Source organism: Choloepus didactylus, chromosome 13, assembly GCF_015220235.1.
Source record: "Choloepus didactylus isolate mChoDid1 chromosome 13, mChoDid1.pri, whole genome shotgun sequence".
Lineage (NCBI taxonomy): Eukaryota > Metazoa > Chordata > Mammalia > Pilosa > Megalonychidae > Choloepus > Choloepus didactylus.
The window spans coordinates 13,002,809-13,014,515 of NC_051319.1; the positions used below are offsets into that span (position 1 = coordinate 13,002,809).

At 40.7% G+C, this 11,707-nt stretch overlaps 1 protein-coding gene and 1 non-coding gene across 5 annotated transcripts in view; both read right to left on the reverse strand.

The window, feature by feature from the left end:
* The window catches only part of ZBED3 (zinc finger BED-type containing 3), a 57,247-nt gene extending 47,686 nt beyond the window's left edge, over positions 1-9,561 (reverse strand). For 2 of the 4 annotated variants that reach the window (XM_037802287.1, XM_037802289.1), the window contains exon 1: positions 9,451-9,517. The gene's annotated coding sequence lies outside the window, so the exon portion shown is untranslated. Of the gene's footprint in view, positions 1-9,450 lie in introns of all 4 variants that reach the window. The other 2 variants (XR_005211497.1, XM_037802290.1) reach the window with 2 other exon arrangements.
* On the reverse strand, positions 4,488-4,624 carry LOC119508608. The gene has a single exon (XR_005211512.1). It is a non-coding gene; the product is annotated as a small nucleolar RNA SNORA47 (small nucleolar RNA).
* Positions 9,562-11,707: the final 2,146 nt, after the last annotated feature.

Genomic DNA, 11,707 nt, shown 5'->3' on the forward strand with positions numbered 1-11,707 from the left:
GTTAGCAAATTCTCTCAGCATTTCTTTGTCTGTGAAAAATTTAAGCTCTCCCTCAAATTTGAAGGAGAGCTTTGCTGGATAAAGTATTCTTGGCTGGAAATTCCTCTCTCTCAGAATTTTAAATATATCGTGCCACTGCCTTCTTGCCTCCATGGTGGCTGCTGAGTAGTCACTACTTAGTCTTATGCTGTTTCCTTTGTATGTGGTGAATTGCTTTTCTCTTGCTGCTTTCAGAACTTGCTCCTTGTCTTCTATGTTTGACAGTGTGATCAGTATATGTCTCGGAGTGGGTTTTTTTGGATTTATTCTATTTGGAGTTCGCTGAGCATTTATGATTTGTGTATTTATGTTGTTTAGAAGATTTGGGAAGTTTTCCCCAACAATTTCTTTGAATACTCTTCCTAGACCTTTACCCTTTTCTTCCCCTTCTGGGACACCAATGAGTCTTATATTCGGACGTTTCATATTATCTATCATATCCCTGAGGTCCATTTCGAGTTTTTCAATTTTTTTCCCCATTCTTTCTTTTATGCTTTCATTTTCCATTCTGTCATCTTCCAGGTCACTGATTCGTTGTTCAACTTCCTCTAGTCTTGTACTATGAGTGTCCAGAATCTTTTTAATTTGGTCAACAGTTTCTTTAATTTCCATAAGATCATCCATTTTTTTATTTAGTCTTGCAATGTCTTCTTTATGCTCTTCTAGGGTCTTCTTGATTTCCTTCATATCCCGTACTATGGTCTCATTGTTCATCTTTAGTTCTTTGAGTAGCTGCTCTAGGTGCTGTGTGTCTTCTGGTCTTTTGATTTGGGTGCTTGGGCTTGGGTTATCCATATCGTCTGGTTTTTTCATATGGTTTATAATTTTCTGTTGTTTTTGGCTTCGTGGCATTTGCTGAACTTGATAGGGTTCTTTTAGGGTTTGTAGACCTATTGAAGTCCTTATCTCTAATTTATCAGATCTACAGCTTCGTGGAGTACACTTTCTCTAACTAACCAGCAGGTGGCGTCCACGAGCCACCTGTTCTCCACAAGCCAGATCTCCCCTGCTTAGCCTTTTTGGTGAGTGGGGGAGTGAGTCTTGTGGGGCCCAATTGGTGTACCAAGCTTGCGTGTGTAGTTGGTGTTGCCTGCCCTGTATGTGGGGCGTGTTTCTGGGCAGTCGGGGGAGGGGGGGTGGCCCTAACAATCAAATCTCCCTGATGATCCTAGAGTTTTAAAGCTGCTGCAATAGTCTAATCCTTCAGTTCAGTCCTGCCACAGTTTGTCTCTGCCACTGACCCACAAGTCCTTGGTATTGGCGTATGGCTCCTGAGACTTGCAAGTGGGCCCCTCTTCCAGGCCGTGCACCCCGGGTCCTCTGTTGAGGGATGACTGTGCTATGTCACAGGTGAGTGTCGTCCCCCCAGGGCAGTTCTGGGCTGCTGGGCTGTGTAGGGAGGCTCCCAGTCTGCTCAAATGATGGCTGAATGGGGCTTTGTTAATTCACACTGCTCTACCTTCCCAGCTCTGGGACATTCAGCTGAGGTTGCAGGGAAGGCTAATGTCCACGCCCAGTTTTGTGGTGTGTGCCTGTTATCTGAAGCACTTCCGTCACACTGGGTTGTCTGGGGCAGCTCTGGGCTATGGGGCTGGCGATGGGCAGGAGTGTTTCCTGTCCACCAGGATGGTGGCTGTGAGCGGACACCCCCCTTTTCTTGGGAAGTTGTGTTGTTTAGTGAATTTTCTCAGCCACTGGATTATTGCCTTTTGTCTCAGAGCTCTCTTAGTTCTGCTCTTGACTTGACGTGCCCAAATTGCAATTCTTTGAAGCTTTCTGTATTGAGCTTCTTAGAGTAATTGTTTTAGAAAAAGCAAAAAGGATTTAAAAAAAAAAAAAAAAAAAAAAAAAACGGCCCTCCTCAGAGATCTAATGGGTTATTGAAATGCTAATAGACAAAGCAACCAGGGCCATTAAGGAAAGGTGCACAGGGCAGAGAGATCAGCTTTGCTTCGGGATTTGCATATACGCCTCAAGGCCTGAGCTCCGCCCTTCCCCTTTCTGTGTTCACCAGAACTCCAAAAATCCTCTGCTTTTATTTTGGAGTTTTTCGTGTTGTTTTTTTTCTATGCCTGTCTCCTCTCTGCTGGGCTGGCTGCTCTCAGAGTCTCTGGTGTCTGGTCTCAGTCTATCTATGGTTGGAGTTTGAATCAGTAGAATGAGTTTTCGATAAGAGCAGCCACTGCAGTTCTCCCTTCTTCCCAGAGCTGACAGCCCCTCCTCCCCCGGGACTGAGCCTGGCAGGGAGGGGCGCGGGTCCCCTGGCCGCAAAAACTTACAGATTTCGCTGATCTCAGCAGTTCCACGTTTTCATGAGTGTTGTATGAAGTATGCCCAAAGACAGATTGCTCTGTGGTGTCCAGTCCACGCAGTTCCTGGCTTTTTACCTACTTTCCTGGAGGAGTAACTAAAACATACAGCTCACCAGTCTGCCATCTTGCCCCGCCTCTCTCGACTCTAAACAAATTTGCTTTGAAAGTTTAAAAATATACTTCTGAGAACTTATTTCAGAGGGAAAATCAAGGTCAAGGTCAGAGAATGATGCACAGTGAAATAATCAATGCCCTCTCATCAATTTTTGAACCAGCAGCAGTGGAAATGATAAAGTTTCAGAATCTCTCTTGTTAAAAACTACTGCCATTAAAAAAAAAAAAAAAAAACTACTGGCAATGACTGAAGACAAAGTCGAGAACAGGAAAAATAATTTGCTATAATAACAGTAGTGTTTAGTCTAAGTTTTTAATTCAATTGCTTTACAATTTTCTAAACCTAATTATTCTTTTTCCCAACCAAGCAAGTTCACTCAGGATCAGACATGACTTTTAATATCTCTCTCACATTTTTAAAAAAGATTATGAATCTACCCAAATCACTAGGTCTCTTTTAACAAAAGAAATGGCAAATTATATATCTTCTGATATTACAGGCATTAAGTTGAATATGGTTACTCATAATAACCAATTAGTATAAAAGACCATTAGAAATTAAAGAACTTTTACATTTCCTAAGAGATATTAAGTCACTAAAGTCCCAGAAGCAAGGGGCAGAAGGGGTAATAGACCATCTTCAAGGATAATTTTTATGGATAGTTATTACTATACAGAAGAAGATTTTAGTCTCAGAAATGTTCTCATTACCCAACTTACTTAAACTTTATTTTACATGCTTTTTTTTGGGAAGAGGGGTTCTTTCTCACCAACCCCAACCCCACCCCTTTAAGGATTTTATTATGAAAAATTTCAAACATATACAAAAGAAGACCCCCCCACATACTCATTACTAAGCTTCAATAATGATCATCACATGGCCAGTTTTGTTTCATCTTTACCTCCCCCCCAGCCCTGGATTATTTTTAAACAAATCTTCTATTCAGTATTAATAGCTAATATATAAGGACTCTTTCTTCTTAGAAAACAAAAACAAACATCACCACCAACAAAAATATAACCACTATATCTTTGTCACAGGTAACAGAATTAACCACAATTTCTTAAAATTCCCTTGTATCCATCCAAAATGTCTCCACTGTCATGAAAATGTGCTTTGTTGTTGTTTTTGTTTAGACTTCGTTTGATTGAATCAGGATCCAAATAAAGTCCATACATTGCATTTTGTTGGAAGTGTCTCAGAAGTCTCTCAGTCTAAACCACGGACAGGCAAACTACATCTGGCCCACCACCTGCTTTGTTTTTGTTTTTTTTTAACTAATGCTCAGCTCCACCTGTCCCCATTTTTTGAGGTGAAATTCACCTAACATAAAATTAACCATTTAAAAATTAATAGTGGCATTTAGCACATTCACAATGTTGTGCAACTATCACCTTTATCTAGTTCCAAAACATTTTCATCACTTCGAAAAGAAACCCTATAACCATAACTGTTAAGCAGTTGCTCCCCATTGCCCTACACCCTGCCCCTTGAAACCACCAATTTGCCTTCTGCCTCTGTGGATTATACATCTTTATTATTATTATTATTTTAGAATTCTATCTCCCACTACACCTGAATCTTACATTTCCAGAGTTCCTTTTTTTATTACTGGACATAAATAAAAGTGGAGAGAATAGTATAACCAATCTCTATGATTTATTTTATAAACTAAAGGAAATTTAGAGTTTTCCTATATACCAAGACTATGACTTTTCTTGAGCTTGGGGTTGTAAATTGCATGTAACCTGCAGACTCTTACCTGAGCCCCAGTCTGAGAGTAATCGTTACTGATGTGCCCCCCACAGTGCCAGAGGTGACCAATTACTGTCATGCTTTACCTCCCTGCAAGATGTCTCTGGATTTCTTTAGAATCTGGGTATCACCAGAGGCATCACACATGAGAATGCCATCTGTTATAGGAGTTAAGGTGGAAACAGGGGTGAGAAGATTGATTTTGATGTCTTAATCCTTTAGACTTGGCAGAAAGCCTTTACCTGAGTCAGGGAGAAGCAGCACCGCAAATGTCGGCCAGCACAGCGCTGCCCCTCCGAGGGTGGCAGAGGGACATCCTCTGCCTTGGCACCCTTCACTCTGGGAGGTCTTAACCAGTGGAAGGCAGCATGGTACAGATCTGCCTCACCTTCTCAGTCCTCCACACACAGCCTCATTCTGGGTCAATACGATCTTCTTTAAGACTTAATATCTAAAGAGGGACCAGCAGTCAGTGGCTTTGGGTCATAAATAGCCTGCCTAGCTCTGCTAAACCACCCCAGGTCTCTTTCCAACCACCCCTACAGTGCAGAAGACTGGGCAAGAAGGCTCCTATTCAACCTCCTTGGCTTGGAAGAGAAGGCTCTTTAGATTCCTCAGCCACAACTGTTAAATGCAAAGAGCTCTTACAAATTAACAAGAAAAAGACAAACAACTCAGTGGAAAAAATGGGAAAGATTATGAGTAGGCAGATGACCTAAGAGCAAAGCCAAATAGCTAGGAAATGTATGAAAAGATGTGCAACATCACTTATATTCAGGGAATGCTATTAAAGTAACAATAAGGAATCACTTTATATCTATTCACACTAATAATACTGAAGAGTTCCAACAGCCAGTGCTAGAAGGGATGCAGAAAAAAGGTATGCTCGTGTGTTATTAGTAAAGATGTGAAGGGTTACAGCCTATTAGGAAAACAATCTGGTAATTTCTATTAATTAAGAATACATATTATCAGAGATTCCACTCCTGGGAATCTATTCCACAGACCCAGAAGCACCAATACATAAAGTCATACATATATTAGGATGTTTATTATAGCGTTATTTAGGATGGCCAAAAACTGGAATCAAAGGAATGACTACCAGCAGGGAAACAGCTGAATAAATAATGTACATTCACATTAGGGAATATTATGCACTGGAGCTCTGCCAACTGACCTAGAGGGATTTCTAGAGGAACTGTTGAAGGTGAAAAGCAAGATGCAGAAAGTGTGTACAATATGATCTCATTATTATTAAGTAATACACAGATCTATATAGAATATATATATACACATATCTCAAGAAAAATAAGGAAGAAGACACTGTTGATTGAAGGGGTGGCAGCTGATACGAAAGGAGAGAGAAGGAGAAGAGGAAAAAGAAAAAGGTACTAAGAAAGCATACATTGATCATGTATATGCATTTAAGTAGAGTATGTATAGGTCAGGATCTATATATAAATATGATTTTAAAAAACAACCCCTGGGTTCTCAGGAATGTGAGCCCAGGCGGGGCCAGGCCAGCCCTAACTGTGGAGGCTGGGGAAGCCCATTGCTGGGCCACCTGAAGATCTATATGCATGGTGTGCTGCTACTCTGCCCTTAGGGAAACTGAGCATGTGGGGCTGCTCAGTGTCCAGTGGTTTGCCTTGTTTTGCCCAAGCAAAAGGAGACTCTATATCTACACGAGACAGAGGACGTGAAGTGACAGGAGAGGAGCTCATGTCGTTCATTTCTTAGGCCCAGTGTATGCCATCAAGGAATGCTGCATTTAAAGGAAATGAATCTGATGCTACACTTCTTAGCCCCAGCTCAATCTCAAGCTCCCCATCTATAAAAGGAAATAATAAGATTAGCTTCCTCTAAACAGGTGGTTGAAAACAGATAATGCAAATCATCTCACCATTTGACTCTCCAGGGCTGTGCTATATAAATTCAAGGCATGAACAAATAAGAAGCTACCAGTATCTACTACTTAAACAGGCCTGGATTAAGATTTTAGTAGCTAAAAGACAGTAATATTTTTCTCCTTGACAGTCTATTATTCAGTACACTAGGTAATCTAAGCTGGAAAAAAATCCCATTGGGATTTATGAATGTAAAAAACAAACAAAGTAAAAAGAATCATAGGTCCATCTCCTTCCCCCAAATTTGTTTTCACTTCCTAAATTGAGTCTCATGCAAATAGTTTGCTTATCATAGGTAAGAGAAGATAATGGACAGGTCTGGTTAGCTGGAGCCCTGTGATACACAATTCTACCTACCAAGTGCAGAATAAAAATGCACATCCATTAACAGCTCCCTTAATTTTGCCTTAAACATTTTTTAAGCCACCGAAAAGGTGCCAATGAATGTGATTATTTTGCTTACATCCATTCACTTCATCCACTCTTTCATTCAAATGCTCACTGTGCATCTGCTCAGGGTCAGGCAAGTGCTGCTGACAATTCAGACAGGGAGAGGAATAGCACACAGTCCCAGCCCTCAGGAAGCTCACGGTCTGGTGGGGAGAGAAATATGCTTCCATAATAATTCCAGTACTCCATGGTAAAGGTCAGATTAGTGTTCCCTAGTAGGGGTGAATTCCATCATGCAGGGTCCATGCTGGGGGAGGGGTCAGCAAGGCTCAGTTCCTTGGCGCTGTGGCCTTGGCGGCCCTAACACTGATCCAGCCCCAGGGACACTCCCGCTCCACATCTCTTCCCTTCCCACCAGCCACAATGCAACACTCACTGTCATCCATCACCAAAACACACTGTCATTAGTGCTCGACTCTAGTAAGGTTCCAATCCTTTAGTTGGATATCTAGTAAGGTTCCAATCCTTTAGTTGGATAACTAGGCTTCCATGCTCGTATTTTAAAATAAAATTTCTTGAAGCTAAATAAAAGCATGAAATTAATATTTAACAGTGGAAATTTCTGAGTTGAATTTCAGGCAAAAAAAAAACAAAAAAAAATGTGTTTAGATAGTTCACAGAAGTTGAGAGTGGCATTATTGGTGCCTTGCCTCTGAATTCTGCTAAGGCTGAGTTTTATTTGTGAATTCATTATCTGGAAGGGGTGACAAGAAGTGGAAGACTGTGGACGATAATAATAAATTCACATTAATTACCTCTGTAATTCTTCTAATAACCTATTGGGTTAAAACCTCCCCTGAATGGACAGTATTGAAGGAAGAGATCAAAACATGAATGAGTAATTTGTGTAAATACATATATACACACAAGGTATGACTATAACCACCCACAAAAGTTCATTTTATTATCTTATGCTTATACACTTAAAAAAAAAAACATTAGGCAGGGATAAAAGCCAAAGAACCAGGTAATGTTCTCAAAAGGAAATAATAAATGAACTACAGCTCTGTTTATTCTTCCATCAGCAAGGCCAATTCTTTAGTTGGATTAACCTGGCAGAATTATAAACAAGAATGAATGTGTTGGATGAACCTGGACATTAGGTGACAATTTCATACAAATGTGCAATTCACACTGACTTGTGCAGAGACACTAAAAACATTTTCATTTACTTCATCCACTAGTGACTTTAATCAAAAAAGAACATATTAATTACAACAAATAAATAGTCTTACAACTGAAGTGTCACAGAAACCACCACACATTCTTCTGCTATTTGTTCATCTCTGTTAAAATACTAGTTTACTGTTATGTACTAATCTATTTATGAACAGATCCAGACAATTAGACAAATTAGTCTGTTATCATCAGGCTGAAGGCTTAGTTGAAAGGCAAGTTAAAATGCCTCCAAACTGGAAAATGTGAATACCTGGGTCCCCATACCTGGGTACACATCCTCAGGCTATAGGTGCTCACCACTCTCAGGGAATAAAGGGTTAAGTGTGAAAATTTTAGAAAAAGGTTATATGTGGACTGCAAAAAAATTTACTGGACCCACAGCTAATTATCTGGTGAATCAGAGAAGTTACCTATTATGTCATAAGCTAAGCTTTCAGATATTTCTATCATTAGCAAAAAGGTTGAAAAGCACTGCTAATAATGCATTTTAAAAAATGGAAATGGAAAAGCCTTCTGCCATAAAGTGGACCTTTATTTCAAGTCTGCATTAGTTTAATACATATGTTCCTAAAAAGAAGGGTGGTGATCCATTTGATCTTGTAAAATGCATAATTTAATGTGAATTAAAGGGATTTAAAACTGCCCTACTTTGAATCTCTTTGTAACTCAAAGATTGTGTTTTAAGAGAAAATTACCTGGTTTTGGCTCTTGGCCTTTTACACATAGTTGTATACCTTTTATTTTTACTGTCAGTTGCTTCAAGAAACCGACTTTTGGCCAAAGGTGTATAAATAATACATTAATAATTACCCTAATTATGTCAATTTATTAAGCTATTTTGATAACGGTTTCTCTTAAACACCGTATTTTTGTGGTGTTGGCTAATTAGAAGTTCGAATGGTAGCAGATACTTTTTTCTTTCAAGGAGGGAAAAATAACTGCTTGGTAAGCTTCAGTTATTTAACTACTCGGTTAATATAAATAATCATAGCTAACTGCCCCTTTATACGCCAAACGGATCAGAAAACTTTTGTTTCAGCACCGTAGGGGGAGGGGGGATTCTTATTTGATAATCTGGCTTGCATCCGATTTCTCTCACCCAAAAGTGAGAAAGAAACCTTAAGAAAGTCCCAACAGGATAAAGTGTTCACCGCAGGGCACCCAAATACTTGCATTGTTAAGTCAAACTGCAAGGAGGCAACTTTAATTAAAGGGAAGTGGCGATGGTTTTCGATGCCCGCGAGTACCTTTTTTGAGGGGAGAGGAGGTGGGGAGAGCAAAGTTGAGACACGAAATAAGTCAATCGGGCCTTTACGCAGGAACCCGAATCCAGATGTAGTTTTTACGGTAACGACCAGCTGACAATAGCGAAGGGCACGTCCCGCACCCGGTGCACAAGGAAGCCGATAAGACCTGCTGTTCGTAAGCGTGTGCGGTTCCGACCATGGCCGGATCCCTGGGGTCCATGGGGTCCCGGGCAGTCCCAAGAGCCCTGGACACGGTCGCCGAGGCCCAGGCCCCGGGCTCACTTCGCGGGCATCTGCGGACGCTCCCGGGAGAGCTCGGCCTCCGCGCCCTTGTAAGCCTCCCGCCCCGGCCCAGCCGCGCCCCCGCGCTGCTCTCCGCCGCCCGCCGCTCCCCGCCCGGCCTCCGGGAGGCCACGGCGCGCGCCCGGCTGGCGGCGCTCACTCACCCCATCACCCGCGAAGCGCGGGGGGAGCCCGCGGCTGGCTGGGAAGCTGGGATCGCGGATCCCCGCTCGGATTCCCGCAGACATTTTGTCCTGGAAGGAAACCTCCGCGCTTTCTCCCCTTAAAGACACAGCGCGCAATTCGTGCGTATGGGGGTGAAAGAAAAGCCCTTAACACGTGACCTCTACGTGAAAGGGGTGGGGGAATCACTCCTAAACCATCCAGGTTCAAGAGTGCGAGACTTGTATTTGTTGGAGTTTGAAAGTTACGCAATAGTTTGGTGATTAAAAATCAATGCAATTATATTTTCTATCTTTCATATTAACCTTCCAAGACCTGGATTCCCAGTCTAGTCTCCAAGTGCAGTTTGCAGCCTTTCAGTTTCAGGTTGTGTGATGTCAAAGTTTTTAGAAGAAATACTCTCGAACCAAAAGGGGGATAAAGGTAGTGCTTATTGGTGTTCACCAAAATTTAACACCAGCATGGTGTTATCAGTCAGTTTTTGCTGGATTATGCTAAGGTAACAAACAACCCCTAAAAAATCATGGTTTACAACCACAAAGGTTAATTTCTCAAATTACATATGGGCTGCAGGCAGTTTTGACTCGGCTCCACCCGTTTTCTTTATTTTAGGATTCTGGAGGAAAAATCAGCTTCTATTTGGGACGTGCTCACTGGTGTGCTGTTAAAATAGCTTTGGAGTGGGGGAAAGGGCATGATTTGTAGTGTTTGCTGATTTCCATGGTGTAAGTACTCCCACCATGACCTATTTCAAGCTACAAACAGTTTTAACAAGTGCCTTGCCAAATTCCTGGAAATTTAACGATCAGCTCCCTTACACATGCTGCTCTTAAAACTTCTGTTTGGAGGTGGCATAACTCAATTCTCACATTCCATTGGCCAGAGCAAATCACATGATCAAGCCTTCTGCAGTTGGGGGGCGTGGGGGCAGAAAAGTATACTGCTTTCACAAGGATGCCTTGCAAGTCACATGGGCAGAGAGGTCTAATTTTCTTAAAAGGAGAACAAGGAATAATTGGGTACAATAATACAATCCACCCTACAAGCTTTGGTTCAAGTAATTTTTTTTAAATCTCGTTCTATCTATAAATTAGACTTTCAAAGTCCATTTAATTAAAGGAGTTTTTCCATACCATTCTCAAGACTGGTTTGAGAAGGAACAGGTTGGGTGTCTTCAAAGGGATGATTTGCAATGTGAAAGTTAGCTATTCAGTTACTACTTCTCATCTTTCCCAAAAGGGCACTTACAACTGTGGATATCTGATTAAAAGAAAAGTAACTAGTATAAATGAATCAAGTTAAAGCCATGTCTAATTCCTGTTTTTACTATGAACAAGTTTTAAAAGTTTAATATACTTGGCAACCCTTTTAACAAGAGGTTTTATTTGAGTGCTTTAAAAATCTGTTTGTTTTAAACTGTGTAATGAGATACATGATGCTTTCTTTAGTTCATATAACAGCTTTTAGTAAGTGCTGGTTATGGGCAAAGCACTCTCCTAAACCCTAGAAGGAGTGTAGAGATTCAGGAGAACATTCCTGGCCTCAAGATTATACTCCATTAAAACAGTATGACAAGTACAATTTCAGGAAGAAAGTGAAAAATAATGTGAGGAAACACTAAAGTGCCACCTTAAATTGAGAACAGTGACATCTTTTTTAAACATGGCAGCATTTAACTGATATCTGGAAAAAGGGTTGCATTTGGACTCCTAGGCATTAAATGTTTATTATCCTAGCTAGTTTTGGATTTATTTCTAAAGTCCAGAGAAAGGGAGTCTGTCTTTTCTGTGTTTGATTTAATGCTTAAACTTTCTTATAATCAGAAACCCATATCTTGTAGTTTTAGATTGAATTTTTAATCAAATTATTAAAATGTCTCAAATATCTAATAACCCTTCTTTTCCCCACATTTTTTGATCCAAAAAAACCTCAACTGTCCAAGTTTCCACAAGAAAAGCAACTTTTCGGTTCTTGATGTTTTGGTACTGGCAAATCTCCTAACTTTCAGCATGCATTTAACAATAAATAAAAAAGAAACTTTTAGTTTTCATAAGAGGACCTCTTTTCTAGTCCCTGCCCTGGCAGTTCACAAAGAGTAAGGATGTGCATTTAATTGGTAACAGCATATTTACCCTCCAGATATTACAACCTTGAATTCTGCTGTCCAATCCTATCAAAAATCCAGAATGAGAAATGGAGGTTGTCTCAAAGACAAGGCATTATAGAGCTGGGTACTTG